Here is an 18,279-nt window from a genome sequence, read left to right as displayed (position 1 = left end):
CTTCCGCATGCCACAGGTGTGGTAAAAAAAATAAATAAATAATAATAATAATAAAATAAATGTATTTTTAAACTTTTTATTTAGAGGAGAAGTTTGAGAGGTGAAGACAGAAATTTAATCATTTGTTAGACTCAGCAGATTTATCTCTTCTCTGAAATTAAATGTGATTGTTCCTTAAGATTGGGGTTGAACTTGCATCCCAATTTGCCTTGGACCATCACCATCTGCCCTGTTGTCTTGGCTTCATTATTAGAAGTGCCCTCTTTTATTCTCAAAAGGGATACAGTTTGGGCAATAAGGTATATGGTTACTCTAAGATTTTTAAATGGGGGAGTTCCCGTTGTGGCTCAGCGGGTTACGAACCTGACTAGTATCCATGAGGATGCGGGCTTGATCCCTGGCCTCGCTCAGTGGGCTAAGGATCTTGTGTTGCCATAAGCTGTGTTGTCGGTTGCAGACACGGCTCAAATCTGGCATTGCTGTGGCTGTAGTGTAGGCCAGCGGCTGCAGCTCCAATTAGACCCCTAGCCTGGGAACTTCCATATGCTACAAGTACGGCCCTAAAAAGAAAAAAAATTTTAAAATAGAGGATGTTTAAATGGAATGATCCCGTGGACTGATCAACCCTGAGCAAGATGCTATGAAACAGAAAGTAAGGATTTCCAGGCAGGGGTGCCTGGAGGCTGTGGGACAATGAAGCTAAGCCTCTGGAGGGGTGAGAATCTCACCTGATGGGAAAGGATGGGGCAGGTGTTGCATGATGAGAGGAGCTGTGGTGAGGTTGAAGGTCAAGTGCTGTGTGGAGTTGGGCTCAGAGTGGGATGCTTGAACGTACTATTTCAGACATGGAGCAGTGCAGGGTAACAGCGTGGCTCAAGTTATGACCATGGGAGCAGGTGGGAGAAGTGGAACCCTAATTACATTCTGGGACAGGAACTGGACAGCTTGCAAGGGACTTGGAAGGGGGGCTGGATGCTCTGTAATTTTTTAATCCTCTTGAATTTTGACTCTTGCTACTGTGTTAGCTTTTCAAATATATATAGATAAAATTAGTGGGCACAAAAGAATCCAGCTACCTTGACCATAGAGACAATCAATAGTAGAGTGATGAAATAAGTTTTGTCTTACACTGGAAAATCATTAAGTTTTTATGGGTTTTTTTTTGTTGTTGTTGTTGTTTTGTTTTTTGATTTTTAGGACCGAACCCGCAGCATATGGAAGTTCCTGGGCTAGGGGTCAGGTCGGAGCTGCAGCTGCCAGCCTACACCACAGCTACAGCAACAGGATCCGAGCCATGTCTGCGACCTACACCACAGCTCACAGCAATGCCAGATCCCAAGCCACTGATCAAGGCCAGGGATCGAACTCACATCCTCATGGATACTAGTCGGATTTGTTTCCACTGCGCCACAAAGGGAACTCTGGAAAACCATGACGGTTTTAATTACAAGGTTGATATTCTTTAAACAGGGCTATGGAGTGATCTTTTAGAAATATTGTTAAATGAGAAAAAAACAAAGTGTAGAAGAGCGCTTGTGGTTTGCCACTATTTGTGTGTAGGGTGAGCCTATAGGTACACAGACTCTCTAGGGATGAAACCGGTAACAGTGATGATTCCTGGGAGGGGAACCGAAGAGGCAAGAAATCAAGGGCTGCTATATAACCTCTTGTCCCTTTTATAGTATCCACCATAGGAATGCATTCTCTAGTCAAAACCAATTCAGTGCGTTGGAGTACATTAGCCAAAACACCGAAAGCAGGGACTCAAACAGATACTTGTATGCCATTGTTTGTAACAGCATTCCTCACAATAGCCAAAAGGTGGAGATGACCCAAATGTTTATTGACTGATGAATGCATGAACAAAGCATGGCTTAACCACACAATGGAATGTTATTCAGCCTTAAAAAGGAAGGAGATTCTGACGGGTGCTAAAACATGGGGGAAACTTGAGGACATTATGCTCAGTGAAATAAGCCAGTCACAAAAGAACAAATACTTTTGATTCCACTTATATGAAATACCTAGAATAGCCAAATACATAGATACAGAAGGTAGAATCATGATTATCTGGGGCCAGAGGGAAAGAGGAATGGGGAGTGAGTGTTTAATGGGTACAGAGTTTCAGCTGGAGATGAGGAAAAACCTGCAGAGATGGGAAGTGGTGGTGACTGAACAACAAAGTGAATTTACTTAATGCCATTGAATTGTGCCCTGAAAAAAGGTAAATTTATATTATGCGCATTTTATAAAAATTGTCATTTTTGGAGTTCCCGTTGTAGCTCTGTGGGTGAAGAACTTGACACTGCCTCTGTGAGGATGCGGGTTCTATCCCTGACCTCGCTCAGTGAGTTAAGGATCCGGCGTTGCTGCAAGCTGCAGTGTAGGTCCCAAATGCGGCTGAGATCTGTCATCGCCATGGCTGTGGTATAGGCTGGCAGCTACAGCTCCCATTCGACCCCTCGCCCAGGAACTTCTCTATGACTCAGGTGCCGGCAAAAAAAAAAAAGGAAGGAAGGGGGGGGAGTCATTTTTAACTTTGATCAGAATTATGTTGAAATCAGAGATTAATTATGAGGTCCTGTATCAGACAAGCCACAACAAAGAATAGCCCTATCCAAAAAAAAAAAAAAAAAAAAAAAGAGTCTCCAAATCCTGGCATTTTCCATGCCAGGTTATCCCATCCTGCTGACCGGCTTCGGGGGATTTGTGGTACAGAGCAGAGGGGACAGGCTGAGCCAGGACCAGGGGAGGAGGGCAGCCTCATCCAAGACAGGGAAGAAAAGGGAAAGGAAGCGGGGACACATGGGGGCAGAAGCAGAGGAAATTCGCACCTGATCGCACTGACTTTCTGCCTGAGGGAGATAAGAGGTGGGAATGTTGGGGGTGGATTTTGAGAGGCCTGGGAAAGACTGGGGAGTAACAGAGGGGTCCAGCCAGGGATGTGTTAAAGAATCACCAAGTTCCACCAAGAGGCCTGGTGAGGCCAGAGGTCACACATGCGTAGAGAGGATTTTCCCTCTCCTCTCACCTCTTCTCCTTGCCCAGGCAACAACCCTGATGGGGCTGCAGGCCCTGGGAGCTAAATAAGTGAGAAAGTAAAAACCAGGACGCCCCATCCAGACCACCAACTACCATAAGTTTTTCTTCCTCAGCAACACCACGCTGGGATGGGAAGAGGCCTCTTTGTTTGTTTGTTTGTTTTTGCTTTTTAGGGCTGCACCTGCAGCATATGGAAGTTCCCAGGCTAGGGGTCCAATCGGAGCTGTAGCCGCCGGCCTACACCAGAGCCACAGCAACTTGGGATCCGAGCTGCGTCTGCGACCTACACCACGGCTCACGGCAATGCTGGATCCTTAACCCACTGAGCGAGGGTTCAAACCCACATCCTCATGGATCCTAGTCGGATTCGTTTCCACTGAGCCACAACAGACACTCCGAGCTTAATTCATTTTTTATTAAAAGACTCTTAAAGACTTCCTGTCCTCAAGATTATATAAAATCATGCTAATCATGTACTTTGAGATAATACATCAATAGAAACAGAGAACCCAACACTTTGGATAGGGAAGTAGACCTCAGGTAGCTCAAGAAGCAATTTTGGCTACAATTGCTCGGTTGAGCAAAGAAAACGCAGGACAGTTGGTTCTGGTTTGGGGAATGGTAACATCAGAGAGCACAGTCTACTGACTGCTTCTTGTGACGACATCACTCGTGTCGCAATGATCTCCTTGGCTGGCAAGGCCACCATCCCTGTTCACAGAGCAGGGAGGTACGGAAGAGGTTTGGGTGTCTTGATTATGAAGTCTAAGTACTTGATTCCTGCCTCTCTGGGAAAATGACCTTGACTGAAGGGAGAGAGAGTAAAACACCCCTCCTCAGGGACAGAAGCCCACAGAGCTAAGGGCTCTGGGTCTCTAAGTCAGAATTTCATCAAGGGCTGAGTGACACGTTCTTTGGAAAGCCAACTGATCTCCAGGGGTCCTGACACACAAGGATCACGCAGCCCGTTGCATCTAGAGAGAGAAACGTGAACTTGCCGCCTGGCTTCTGGTGTATCCCCTCCCTCCCATTCCCTCAAAAGCTCAAGAGGCGGAACTGTGGTTAAAGGGATGCCTCCCTCAGGCTGAAAGCTGGGTGGAAGTGGGGGTTTTATACAAGTGCCATGTTTCCTGGACTCTGAGGACCCTCCAAGAAAACACTGTGACTAATCCTTACTGAACTGGAAGAAGCGTGAAGTGGGCACGGGACCCACCGCTGTGACTCCCAGGGCTAAAGAGCGTGGATTCAAGAGGGGTAGTCAGACCTCCCTGCAGAGACTCTAACCAGATACAGATCTCAGCCCCTCACCGTAGGAGTCTGACACTGCATAGACGTGCCCACGCGTCCATGATCCTGTCTGAAGGTGGGGACAGCAGAGCGCAGAAAAGCAGCACTGATACAGGACAAACTGGTTATCCTCTTATGTGTCCTTTTCTATGTTGGAATAGTTATAGATTAATGGAAACGATTAGATTGTCCCGTAGTTTTGTTCTCTAAATCTCGCACGGATCTTTAGCAAAAAAACAGTAAAATTCGAAGTGGGCTGGGGCTTCCTGCCGATACTACTCAGTTCATTCGATCACATCCCCAAACCAGAACCTACAACCAAGCTGTAACTCCATATATTTAAAATCCACTCTACTCACCCCCGATGTGGTGGCCCCGTTGTTCCTGGGCCCTTGAATCCAATCCCTTTAGGATGGGCCTTGCAGGTGGAAGCCACCCATCACTGCTGTTTTTCTACTTCTTTTAACCTAGCCCCTCCTCTATTGCCTCACCAAGCAACTATTTTAGAACCAAAAAGTCTTTGTCTATTCATAGACATTGCAAAAGTAACATTCATTTTATGTTTTTTAATCTACTGTCAGTGTCTTCCTTGATTCTCATTGGCTTATCTAATCGGCACGTCCTAGGGAGGTTTATTACTTGAGGTCTAGCTTGTCCAAGCACCACGGGGCCAGCCGAGGTATTTGCCGCAGGGAGAATCAGCTCCTTAAAAATAGGCAGTGCTCAGGAAAGATGTCAGACCTTTGGCCTCCTCTCTGCATAGGCCTGAGGTTAAGAGAAGGTTCCACATGTCTCTGCCACTCCAGCCTGCAGACCCATGTGCCTGACTCTTTGGAGAAGGACATGGACAAAGAAAACCAAAGGACAATCCAAACGCTGCAAGAAAAATGTTTGGTACTTTGTGATTTTTCTACGTTTTATGCTGCTGTTTTGCCCTCGTTTTGTTCCTTCCTTTCTCATAAGTAGGAAAGATATGATGGGGCAACAATAAGTGGAAAATAAGAAGTTTGGAGGAAAGAAGGGAGCGCCAGTGAGTGGCAAGTGAAAGGATAAGAATGGGAGGGGAGGGGAAGGGGGGAGGGGAGGGAAAGGGAGAAGGGGGGAGGGGAGGGAGAAGGGGAGAGGGAGGGGGAGGGGAGGGAGAAGGGGGAGGGGAGGGAGAAGGGGGAGGGGAGGGAGAAGGGGAGGGGAGGGGAGGGGAGGGAGAAGGGGAGAGGAGGGGAGGTGGTGGTGGGCGGGAGGAGGAGCTTTTCAGAGGTCCGAAGTCTAGGGCAGTTTCAGCATCTCCAGGCACCAAGGGCTGGGCTGGCTACAACGTCCCTTATGTGACTCTCTCCACAGTCCTGACAGGAGAGCATTTTCATCCCCGGCCTTGAAGACATAGAAACCCAGGCACAGAGAATACAATTCTTGCCCATGGACTCAAAGAAATAGGAGGAAGAGCAGGGGGATGAAAGCTCCTTTGAACACTGAACCCTACTCCTCTTCTTCCACAGGACTCTCTGTGGATCCCCTGTGTTTTCAGACCTGTATTTCAGGGATAACTTCCCTCTGGGGTAGGAGATGTATCATCTGCTTTAATTTCACTTTAATCCTAGATGGTGTGGAGATTTCCCTCCGTGGAAAAGTCACACCCTTGGGCCTGAAGTCTGCCTGTGGGAGCCATGTGGAAGTTGTGTTTTGGAGGCCATGGCTGGCCATTGCATGAACATACATCCCAGTTCTCTTCATAATCCATGGAATGAAAGGCTAGGGTGACCAGTTCATCTCAGTCTGCCTGAGACGTTCCTGGTTTGAGCACTGAAAGTCACAGGACCCAGGAAACCCTCCGTCTCAGGCAGATCAGAACAGCCTGGGCCAGAAGATGCAGTCTCACTCCTCAAGGAGTTTCCAGCAGATCAGAGATTAGACAAATTCACCCGCAGAAGAGTGTGAGGCCCACGAAGAACCACAGAGGGAGGGAGGCGTTCAGTAAAAGAGAAAGCACATGTGTTTGAAGAATTAATTTGTTCCACAAATGGATAGTGCTTGCCTTCGAAGGCTATTTGAGGCAGAGAGAAGGCGCCGTGAAGATGAAGCAGCGAGAGGTGGAAGAACACAGTGTGTCTTGGGAACATGGGGGCAGTTTCCCTGGCACAGGGCACGTTTGGGGAGAAAAACTTGGAGCCTGTAAAGACAGGCTGGGCCATTCTAGGGAGAGGCACAAACACCAGCAAATGTGTCTAAGCTCAAAGGAGTATGCAATGGGACTTGGTACAAGAATGGAACAATTGGCTTCAGAGCAGATGGTGACACAAGTCGAAAGACCAGTTGGGACATTACTGCTAAGCATTCAAGTGCAATCCTTTGGTTTCTACCTACCCACATTTATTATTATTATTATTATTATGGTTGATTTACAATGTTTCTTCAATTTCTGTTGTATAGCAAAGTGACCCAGTCATACACAGTTCCCTGTGTTGTGCAATAAGACCCCATTGTCCCTCCATTCCAAATGTAAGAGTCTGCATCCACCAACCCCAAACTCTCTGTCCATACCACTCCCTACCCAGGTTTTGTTTAAAGCATTCAGACATTTAATTCATATTGTTTTTTATCTTCATTTTTGTTTTTCACCTCAGAATTTGAGGGCGAGCTTTATCCTAAGTTGGGGAGGGGACGAGAAGTTATGAGAGGAGTTCCCGTCGTGGCTCAGGGGTGAAAAACCTGACTAGTATCCATGAGGATGAGGGTTGGATCCCTGGCCCCATTCCGTGGGTTAAGGATCCAGCATTGCTGTGAGCTGGGGTGTAGGTCATAGACGAGGATCTGATCCCAAGTTGCTGTGGCTGTGGTGTAGGCTGGCAGCTACAGCTCTGATTGGACCCCTAGCCTGGGAACTTCCACATGCCACAGGTGTGGCCCTAAAAAGACCAAAAAAGTTATGGGATAGGTAGCTTTCCCTCCAGGATGCACATAGAGAAGAAGCTGAGGATCCTTCCTGACAGAGGAAGGGAACTGCCCTGGCCGCGAGGTGCTTTCCTCCTTGTGACCAGGATCCACTGAGCATCGGCTGGAGCACTGCCTGGTCCTCTGCCCAGCCCTAATACCACCTTAACTGTCAACCAGAGTATGGTCTTATTTACCTTGGCGGGGCGGGGGTGGGGGGGGTGCTTAAAACAACAAACATTTATCATTCCCAAGTTTCTGTTGGTCAGGAGTTCTTATTTACTTTGAAAGCCATTCTGCTTGCTGTAGGACAGCCACTGCTATAAAAGGACAACTGCTGTGTGTGAGCAAGGGACAGGCAGGGCGGAGGAGAGGGGCACATGGCTTGATGTCTCCCGATTACACTGACCGCGTCAAAGCCTGCTGTCTCAGAGCCTCAGAGACTTCTGAGGTGAGGTTTTCCCACTCTAGCTACTCCTGTCTTCCTCAAGTTGGGAAGCAGGTTCCTCAACCAACGTGATGTGAGGGTTAGTGAATCGGTGGAAGTCAATTTACCTCCATAACTCTAGTAGCAGGGATGCTGGGATGGAAAGGTATCGTCTTTTGTCTTGGCATCTCTCCAATTAGGCAGGTGAAACGGGGATTAAGGGACCCTATCTAAGTCTCTACTACAGGATTTCTAAGTCTTTACCCCTTAGTAAAGTTGTATTTGGTTTTCCAATGGACTGGGGTGGGCTTTGTTCCATAAAAAGAGAGCCCAAAGGAGGTAGGGTGGTGAGAGGTGTCCCTTCCCCGAACAGTGCCCAAGCCCGGTCTGTTCAGCCGTGGTTAGGAACCAACTCTGTACGAAGATGGTGGACTGCACCCCACATGAACCACGGGATGGAGTGGGGCTCGAAGCCTTTGCCGCAGAAGGGAAAGCTGGGTATCAGGTCCCGAAGGATCTACTATACACCCTTCTTGTTTTCCAGCGCTGTTAGGAATTTTTCTCTTTTTGTTTATTTCAATTAAAAAAATGTCATTATCACAACATTGTAAATCAACTATACTTCAATAAAACTTTAAAAAAACGAAAAAATTTGGACTTCCTGCGTGGCTCACAACATACCTCCTCGGCGTTGCTTCTGCAGTGGCTGTGGCTCGACCCCTAGCCTGGGAACGTCCATATGCCGCAGGGGCAGCCACTTGTTTAAAAAAAAAAAAATGAAAAAATTAAAATTACCTGTCAACTATACCTCAAAAAATTGAGATAAAGCATAGAAAATATATGTACAAAAAGTTTTTCTTATTAAAAATAAATTTTTAAATGTAATTTACATTGGATTTGGGGGGAAAGAGAAGGAAGAGTTCAGTGCATCATCTTGAACTAGAGTTTTTTTTTAATTTTTATTTTTTCTATTATAGTTGATTTACAACGTTCTGTCAATTTCTGCTGTACAGCAAAGTGACTCAGTCATACATACATATATATACATTCTTTTTCTCACATTATCCTCCATCATTTGAACCAGTTTTTGATTCCTACTGAGATTTAATTTTTTTCATTTAATATTGAACAATGGCATTTTGTGAATTGATAACCATATCCATGTTTAAATGAATATAATTCTATAATTCTATTTTCTTATTTATTTATAGGATTTTTTTTCTTTTCTTTTTTTGGCTGCCCCGCAGCATATGACCCAAGCTGCTACAGATTCTTTTTTTTTTTTTCTTTTTTTGTCTTTTTAGGGCCATACCTGAGGCATATGGAGGTTCCCAGGCTAGGGGTCCAATCGGAGGTGTAGCTGCCGGCCTACACCACAGCTCACAGCAACATCAGATCCTTCACCCACTGAGTGAGGCCAGGGATTGAACCCGAAACCTCATGGATGCTAGTCGGATTTGTTTCCGCTGCACCATGATGGGAACTCCTGCAGTCAGATTCTTAACCCACTGGGCCGCAGCAGGAACTCCCTGCATCTTCATCTTTGCTAAATAACACACAGTGTTTTCCAGAGGGGTTGCAGTATTTCACACCCCTATTGGCAGTGTGTGATAGTCTAGCCTGATTATTTAAAGACAAGAGTTGGTAGATCTGGGATGCTCTGGTTCTCTGCCCCCTGGCATTTGCTCAGTTCCCCCTTTTTGCCTTCTCCACGCAAATATTCTCCCTCTTCTCTGAACTTGCATCCTGCTGCTGGCCTAACCCAACCCCACCACCATCACCACTCTCCCCTACAACACAATTGAGAACTCCTAAAACCTCATTTTTGCATTTTGTTTCCTGGTCCAGTATCAACAGTGGCTTTCCAGGGCAGTCAAATAACGTCTAAACTCCTTGGACTGGCACCCAAGGCTCTCCCATGCCCGGCTTCCTCATTTTTCCCAAGACTCGTCTACCCGCCCCCCCACTCCCCAAGGGGATGCGCTTGAATCCAACCAAGGGAACCCAGCCTGCTGGTGGGGGTGTAAACCAATACAGCCACTATGTAAAAACAATGTGACAATGTTTAATAAAGATGAAAATACACATACTTGAGTGACCAAGTACTTTCACTTGTGTATGTGTGTTCCAGGGCACACAAACAAGAATGTTTACACAACACCGTTTGTAGGTGCTCAAACATGAAAGCAACCTGAATGTCTATCAGGAGTAGAATGGATAGGTAAATTTCAGTCTTTTCACTCTGTCCCCGACTGACTTTAAGTGAGCGGGCATATTTCTTTCTTTTTCCCTTTCTTTTTTTTTAGGGCTGCACATGCGGCATATTGAAGTTCCCAGGATAGGGGTCAAATCAGAGCTACAGTTGCTGGACTACATCGCAGCCACAGCAACACAGGATCTGAGCTGCATCTACAACCTACACCACAGCTCACAGCAACACAGATCCTTAACCCACTAAGCAAGGTCAGGGATCCAACCCCTGTCCTCATGGTTACTAGCTGGATTCACATTACCACTGAGCCATAACAGCAACTCCAGGGCATGCTTCTTTTTCGGGAATATCTTTATTTAAAACAGGAGCCCAACTACCTACCTTCCAAAATAGAGAAAGAGGATTTTCTTCCACTGAAAAATTAATTTCCAATATCATTGTGTTAATATGTCGGAAAATTCTAACAAGCGGTGGTCATGTTTTATCATTCTGTTAATCTAAGTGCTCCTTTTCTTTTTTTAATTCACTTTTTAAAACGTATACACTTAAATTTATATCTATAAAGTATTGAATCACTATATTTTAATTGTACACTTGAACCTAATACTGTAATTGAACAACACGTCAATAATGAATAAATAAAATTAGCATATTGGAGTTCCCATTGTGGCTCATTGGGTAAGGACTCAATGTTGTCCCTGTGAGGACGTGGGTTCAATTCCTGGCCTCGCTCAGTGGGTCAGGGATCTGGCATTGCCGTAAACTGTGGTGCAGGTCACAGACGCAGCTCGGATCCAGCATTGCTGTGGCTGTGGTGTAGGCCAGCAGCTGTAGCTCCGATTCGACCCCTAGCCTGGCCATGGGTGTGGCCCTAAAAAGCAAATAATAATAATAAAAATTTGTATATAATAAAATCCATTCTCTTTCGGGGTTCAATTCTATGAGTGTTAACTATGCATGATCTTTGCATTTTGTAGAAAGGAGTATCAAGATAGATTTAAAGTAATTTATGTTAAATACTGGGGCTTTGGAAAACAAAGTTTGATTTCACAACTTGGTTGGTAGGTTGTGTTTACTCTCTAAGTTCATGAAAGTGAAGTTCCACCAATCGATTCTTGCTCAATTGTCTAAGACTTGACTGCCTGCCAGGAGGCCAGTCCTGGGCTGACCCTTTCCACTAAGATCAGGAGGGGCTTTTCTGTAAAAAAAAAAAAAAAACAGGCCCGGCTTTTACTCTTCATGGGAAACTGACAAGCTGTTGCTGCAGGTGAAGGATGCAGCCAAGGATCTTTCTAAGCCAAGTGCCCTTGGCTGCCAAGTACACAGGCAAACCTAAACTCCAAAGGAGGGTCCTCCATATCTGAGCTACCATGTCTTTTAGAAAAGTGTCAAGATTTGATGGCCTAGAAAAAGAATGTATATATGTATGTGTGACTGGGTCACTTTGGTGCACAGTGGAAAATTTACAGACACGGTAAACCAACTATAATGGAAAAAATAAAAATCTTTAAAAAAAAAAAAAAGATTTGATGGCCTAAGCATTAAGGGAGAGTGAATACTTGGCCCCTCATTTCTCCAAGAAAGGAAGGGAACATTGGACCATTAACAATCATAGTCTCCCAAGTACGTTGTCAGCTAATTTAACTGTTTAACCAAAAAACCCACCATTTCATTCCATTTACTCTGACATAATGCCAAAAAAAAATTAAATTTCTAATTATTATTATTATTATTATTACTGTCTTTTTGCCATTTTCTTGGGCCACTCTCATGGCATATAGAGGTTCCCAGGCTAGGGGTCGATTTCAGAGCTGTAACCTCCGATCTACACCACAGCCACAGCAACTCGGGATCCGAGCTGTGTCTGTGACCTACACCACAGCTCACGGCAACGCCAGATCCTTAATCCACTGAGCGAGGCCAGGGATCGAACCCGCAACCTCGTGGTTCCTAGTTGGATTCGTTAACCACTGAGCCACGATGTGAACTCCAAATTTCTAATTTTTAGGAAAAAAAAAAAGAAATTTCTGCATGTCATTCCATCAAGACTACCTTCTCCAGTATTTCATCCTTCCCACTCCAGCTATTTTGACCTTTCTACTTCAGTGAGTGAGTTCACAAAAACGGGATGCTAGGCCTCACCAAGATGGTGAACTTGATGGCCAGGCTCTCTGGGGGAGTAGGAATTAGCATCTCCCTCAAGTCCCCAGGCTAATGTCGTTGGTCAGGGGACCACACCTGGAGAATCACTCTTCTAAATCTAACTAGTCTAACTAATAATTCACAGGAAATATGAAAGGTAGAGGAATTTATTAACATCATGAGGAGGCATTTAAGGAAAAAAAAAAATAGACTCTGAGAAATAGTTCCTTCAACAAATTATTAGAGAAAAGCAAGCAAGCAAGAACCTAGAGTTCCTGCTGTGGTGCAGTGGGTTAAGAATCTGCCTTCAGGGAGTTCCTGTCATGGCGCAGCAGAAAGGAATCTGACTAGGAAACGTGAGGTTGCAGGTTCAATCCCTGGCCTCGCTCAGTGGGTTAAGGATCCAGCGTTGCCCTGAGCTGTGATGAAGCTCACAGATGCGGCTCTGATCTACAGTTGCTGTGGCTGTGGAGTAGGCTGGTAGCTGCAGCTCTGATTCAACCCCTAGCCTGGAAACCTCCATTAGCTGTGGGTGCGGCCCTTAAAAAAAAAAAAAAAAAAAAAAAAAAAAGAATCTGCCTGCAGTGGATCGGATTGCTGTAGAGGTACAAGTTCAATCCCCAGCCAGGCACAGTGGGTTAAAAGGATCCAGCATTGCCACAGTTGTGGCATAAGACTCAGTTGTGGCTCAGATTCAATCTCTGGCCCAGAAATTTCCATATGCCACAGGTGTGGCCATACATTTTTTTAAAAAGGAAGAAAGAATGAACCTAGAGATTAAAGGGAACTTAATAGGCATGGAGAGCAAAGCCAAGACAGCAGCCCAGTCAAGAGTACAAGCTTTGTCCTGCACATGAAGCTGGATGTCAGTGTCTACCGGATTCTTCCCGGGGCCTCCAATAGTGGCTAAAGGCTGAAACTCAGACCAACCTGCTTAGACTGTTCACATCCAAATCACTTTAAAATCACTGCCTACATCAACTCAAGTGTCAAGTATCAGTGATGCTCTCTGCTCAGACACCAGCAGAAGAGACAGTGACAGATTCAAGTTTCTATTTTGTTTTTTTTTTTTTTTTTTTTTTTTTTTTTTTTGTCTTTTTTGTCGTTGCTATTTCTTGGGCTGCTCCCACGGCATATGGAGGTTCCCAGGCTAGGGGTTGAATCGGAGCTGTAGCCACCGGCCTACAGCCAGAGCCACAGCAACGCGGGATCCGAGCCGAGTCTGCAACCTACACCACAGCTCACGGCAACGCCGGATCGTTAACCCACTGAGCAAGGGCAGGGACCGAACCCGCAACCTCATGGTTTCTAGTCGGATTCGTTAACCACTGCGCCACGACGGGAATTCCCAAGTTTCTATTTTGTAATCTGGCTCCAGGATGACACTGGACATAGGGCTTTCACTGGCATTTGCTTCATACCTCAGGGTGATGTTTTTGACTTTAACATTCCTTTGCAAAATTACCTCAAGTGGGTAAGGCAGGTATCTGAGATATACAAAGAATCTCAGGAAATGGCCATTCATCCCAAGTTGACTCTGGGCTTCAAGGAAAGACTTGATGATCTCATCAAGTTAAGTAATGTAAACATTACAACCAAAAGATGACATATGTCTAAACTCAGGACGGCAAGGGACCAGAGGCCTCTGCTTACTCCTAACGCCACCTGGAGACAAAGTCCCTTTTCTCCCTCCATCCTCCGAGACTGCCATTAGCAATCACGTCGCCCCAACACTCATCCAAATCTAACCAGAGAAGCAGTGATGCAGATTTCCTTTTAAGTGGGACCCTCCTGCTCCTGTCATGACACAATGACTCTGAGCAATGACTTGGTGAGACTTTAGCACTGCATCCAGCTCTGTTCCAAACCTGGCACCCCAGCCATACAACTGAGTCCAGGTCTGAATAGCACTGGCAAGACATCAAGAACAGACCTGAAGAATAAAAATGTTCTTGAGAAGGTAGGGAAGAAAACCCCATCTTTGAGGAAGAAAATAAAGAAAGCGGAGGGGGTGCAGAAGTTAACCTGGTAAAAGACTTTTTTTTTAAGAATTACAACATACAATGTAAGGATTTGGGGATGATCAGAATCCTAATACTGAGCCGGGGGATATTCTTGAAGGCCTTGTCAAAGGGTTCATCACTGAAATGATACAAGATACCATCAACTGGAAGACAAGGTCAAGTACAAGTTAAAGATACCATCTTCTTGACTGGAAAGGATCCAGGGAAGTTTGCTGAGGTTAGAGTCTTGTTTACTATGAATGAAGAATTGAAACTAGAAAAGCATTGATGAAAACCTACTATGGATCTTGACCCCTTTTATAATTTCTGAAGCTTCCTTATTTTCTGGAGCAATCATATATAGTAACTGAGTATTTTCTATAGTAAGGTCCTGATCTCTAACAATGTAAATGAAATATGAATAAAAGTTTTTTCATGTCTTTGATTTTAGAGTAATATTTGAGATTTTAATTGCCTGTCTTTATATTATCATACCTAAATTACCTATTGGGTTTTAATGACCACACAAAATTAAAGTATCTTGCAAATCACAGTTCCTTCTGACTTTTTTCTTTAGGGCCACACCCACAGCATAGGCAGGTTCCTAGGCTTGGGGTCAAATTGTACTGCAGCTGCCAGCCTACACCACGGCCACAGCAATGCCAGATCCAAGGCAAGTCTGTGACCTACACCACAGCTCATGGCAATGCCAGATCCTTAACCCACTGAGTGAGGCCAGGGATTGAACCTGTATCCTCACGGATACTACTTGGGTTTGCTAACCACTGAACCATGACGGGAACTCCCCTTCTGACTTCTGAATATCAGAATGATGTGTTAGATCTTTGTACCACTGAGCTATAACCATGCAATATGTGAAACCTAAACATCACCTTGGACCCTATGAAACATGTTCCATGTATTCTCATTTCTAGACAACAGCAATCTAACAGATTATTAAAGACAGTGAATTAGCTTGTGTTTCTCTTTAATAAAAGATAATATACTCTTTTGTAAAAATGTTTATCTCAAAATAATTTATTTTAATATTTTCTTCAGAGACATAAATAAATAAATAAATAAATAAATAAATAAATAAATAGGAGTTCCTGTCATGGCTCAGTGGTTAATGAATCCAACTAGTAACCATGAGGTTGCGGGTTCCATCCTTGGCCTTGCTCAGTGGGTTAAGGATCCGGCATTGCCGTGAGCTGTGGTGTAGGTTGCAAACGTGGCTCGGGTCCCATGTTGCTGTGGCTGTGGTGTAGGCTGGCAGCTACAACTCCAATTAGACTCCTAGCCTGGAAACCTCCATGTGCCGAGGGAAGTGGCCCTAGAAAAAGGCAAAAAGACAAATAAATAAATAAATATTTTCTTCAGATAGCAAGTTTTTTTTTTGTTTTGTTTTGAGAAACTAAGTTTCACATGAATGCTTCAGTGTTGGAAGGCTTTTTTAATTTAGAAGCTTTGAGACTTATACATACTATTTGTCAAGCTGTAGGAGAACCCATTTCTGAGATCAGATTAAAGCTTCTTCTATTTATTTTTTTGGCCACGGCCATGACATGCAGAAGTTCCTACCACAGCAGTGACAAGGCTAGATCCTTAACCCACTAGGCCACCAGGGAACTACAGATTAAAGCTTCTAAAATAAATGCTTTCAGTAGCATCTGGAATGGCATTGCTTAAAAAGCTGATGGCAGAATAAGCATCTGGCATAGTGTCCTATTAATATATTTGTTAATACCTGTTCATTGTGGAAAACTATACTTGACTCAAATCATACATGGTTACAGAAAACACTTGCTCAACTTCTTGTAGTTCAGGATACACAAGATTTAGTGTAAATTTAACCACATTATATTATCATTGCACTTAATGACTGAAATTACATTTAAAAGGATCAATGAATGTTATTTGTAACACTGAACATTTTGCGTGGGCTTGTAAACATCTATAAATCAGTACTTGGGAAAATCCTACTTTCTTAACCTACTAATAACAGGAATATGAAAAATTAAACTGAAAACAAATTACCCTGGGAGCCCAAATCTTGGAGAAGCTGAAAACTCCTCCCTCCCGCAGAATTAAAATTACTGAGCAATCTTTTTCTTAGCTTCCCCATTGCATGCAGCTGGCTTATGGCATTCTCCCTTTGTGCAGCCATCATCAACAAGGCGGGACTGGCAGGTCTTACCATACCTCAAGGCTGACTGTGAAGGGCTCAGCAAGGTCAGGGAGAAAAGACCTCTAATAGCAGTAAAACTCTTTTTCCACCTTCCAAATTCCTCAACTTGTTTCAGTCGTCTCGTGACCCTCACGTGCCTCCTTGTAAAGTCTTATTTAGCAATTTCAGGGGACCAAAAACCCCTGCCATTTCCCTTTCCACTAAGCCAATTCTCTGAAAATGGATAACCTGGCCTCAGTGTTTACTAATCCAGAATTTTGACAAAGGATGGAGAAAGCTGTCTTTCCTGGTTCTACATTCTTTCTCCCTGCATCCAGCGCTGAGCACAGCCCCATCACCCTCTTGTGAGCTTACATCTCTCTTCCTATGTTAAGAGTTGTGTCTGTGGTACCTCCACTATTCTGTTTGTTGAAAAGTACATCCTCTTTGGCCAGTTTGTTGTGGCCTGAATGAAGGAAGTGCAAAGGTCTAAGTAATATTCTAGGGAAGTGTTCCTTTTCCCGTAGCTCCACCCAATCGCTGCATTTGAAGTAAAGCTTTACTTGGTATATGCCCTATATTTAATCTAAAGTGAGAGGGCTTAGAATTTTTAACCTGACCTGTGGAGGCTGAGAGCACTTAAGTCAACACCCATGTTCCCATAGCACCTGGCTATCTCTAAGGCCCCCTTCCATACACTTTTCTTCCTCAATCCTTTCAAATCTTCAACAGAAATTTGTTACAACTACCATCATTTGTAAAGTTGGAGAGCCACCGCTCCAGCTACTTGACAGGCTTTCCACAGGGAAGGTTTTGATACCCATCAACCTAGAGCATCTCAAAAGCAAGTTGCTCTCCCATCACCTCCCTTTCTGCACACAATGCTGAGAGGAGAGCGCTCCTCCTCAGCGATGTGCACCATCTATGGGGCTCATTAATGGGTAACATGAGGCAGAAGCAAGAGGATATAATTTCTTTCCTCAGCACCTGTTTGGCTGCTGTTATGGACTGAATGTTTGTGTCCCCCCAAATTCCTATGTTGCTATCTAATCCCTAATGTGATGGTATTTTACCAAGTAAAGCTCTGGGAGGAAATTAGGTCAGAAAGGTGGAGCCCTCATGAATGGGATTAATATCCTCATAAGAGGCCAGAAAACGAGCTTAGTCTCTTTCTGCCATGTGAAAATACAAAGTCCGCCACCTGCACCCAGAAGAGCCGTCTCTCCAGAACCTGGCCGAGCTGACATCCTGATTTCAGACTCCTAGGCTCCGGAACTGTAAGAAATTCATTTCCACTGTTGATAAGCAACCCAGTTTGTGGTATTTTGTTACAGTAACCCAAGCTAAGACAGATGCTTACACTCTGTATGAAGGAAATCCTTGCATTTAGTCTCATAATATATTCCCTCTCCTTGACTTCCATTTTTATCTCTTCCTAACTTTGGGTCCATTTTTTTTTTTTTTTTCATCGTACTCTCCCTCTGGCTCCTGCAGAACCATGGCAGGACCTCTTTAAATTAATGAAACTACATAGGAAACACTAAAAGGAAAATCTCTACAATCACTAATGACTAAGAACTAGGAGCTGTGTTCTCAATCTTCCTCCATGTTGTGTCCTTTGTGTTCTCAGGATAACAACATACATTTGAATCGCTGACACCCTGAAAACAAAGTTTAAGATATGTGAATAAAAAGCATATGTTGTATTGGTGCCATAATGGTCATTCAGAATATGGAAATCAAGAGACAGCTATTTATAGTGTATTTTCTTTTTCTTGAAACTTACCCAAACACACATACTGTAAAACAAAACATCTGTATAAGACAGGGAAATTTGAACACTGGATATTTGATGGATTTTTTTTTAGGTGCAATAATGGTTTTGTAGTTTTCTTAGACGCGCTATCTTTTAGGGATACTAAAATACTTTGGGACAAAATGATAAGATGATGTCTGGGATTTGCTTCAAAATAATATATGGAGGGGGGAGGTGAAAGAAGAAGAGACACTTAGATGAGACAGATTGGTCATGAAACGATGAATATCAGCACATGGAGAGTCACTGCTCTCT

The 18,279-nt window shown here is 44.2% G+C and overlaps 2 pseudogenes; both read left to right on the top strand.

Annotated features, from left to right (window-relative positions):
• LOC110260122 lies at window positions 8,109-13,942 on the top strand (annotated as a pseudogene).
• Window positions 14,004-14,673, top strand: LOC110260121 (annotated as a pseudogene).

Source organism: Sus scrofa, chromosome 3, assembly GCF_000003025.6.
Source record: "Sus scrofa isolate TJ Tabasco breed Duroc chromosome 3, Sscrofa11.1, whole genome shotgun sequence".
Classification (NCBI taxonomy): domain Eukaryota; kingdom Metazoa; phylum Chordata; class Mammalia; order Artiodactyla; family Suidae; genus Sus; species Sus scrofa.
The sequence above is the reverse complement of the archived record's forward strand: the minus strand, read 5'-3'. Positions and strand labels throughout refer to the sequence as shown.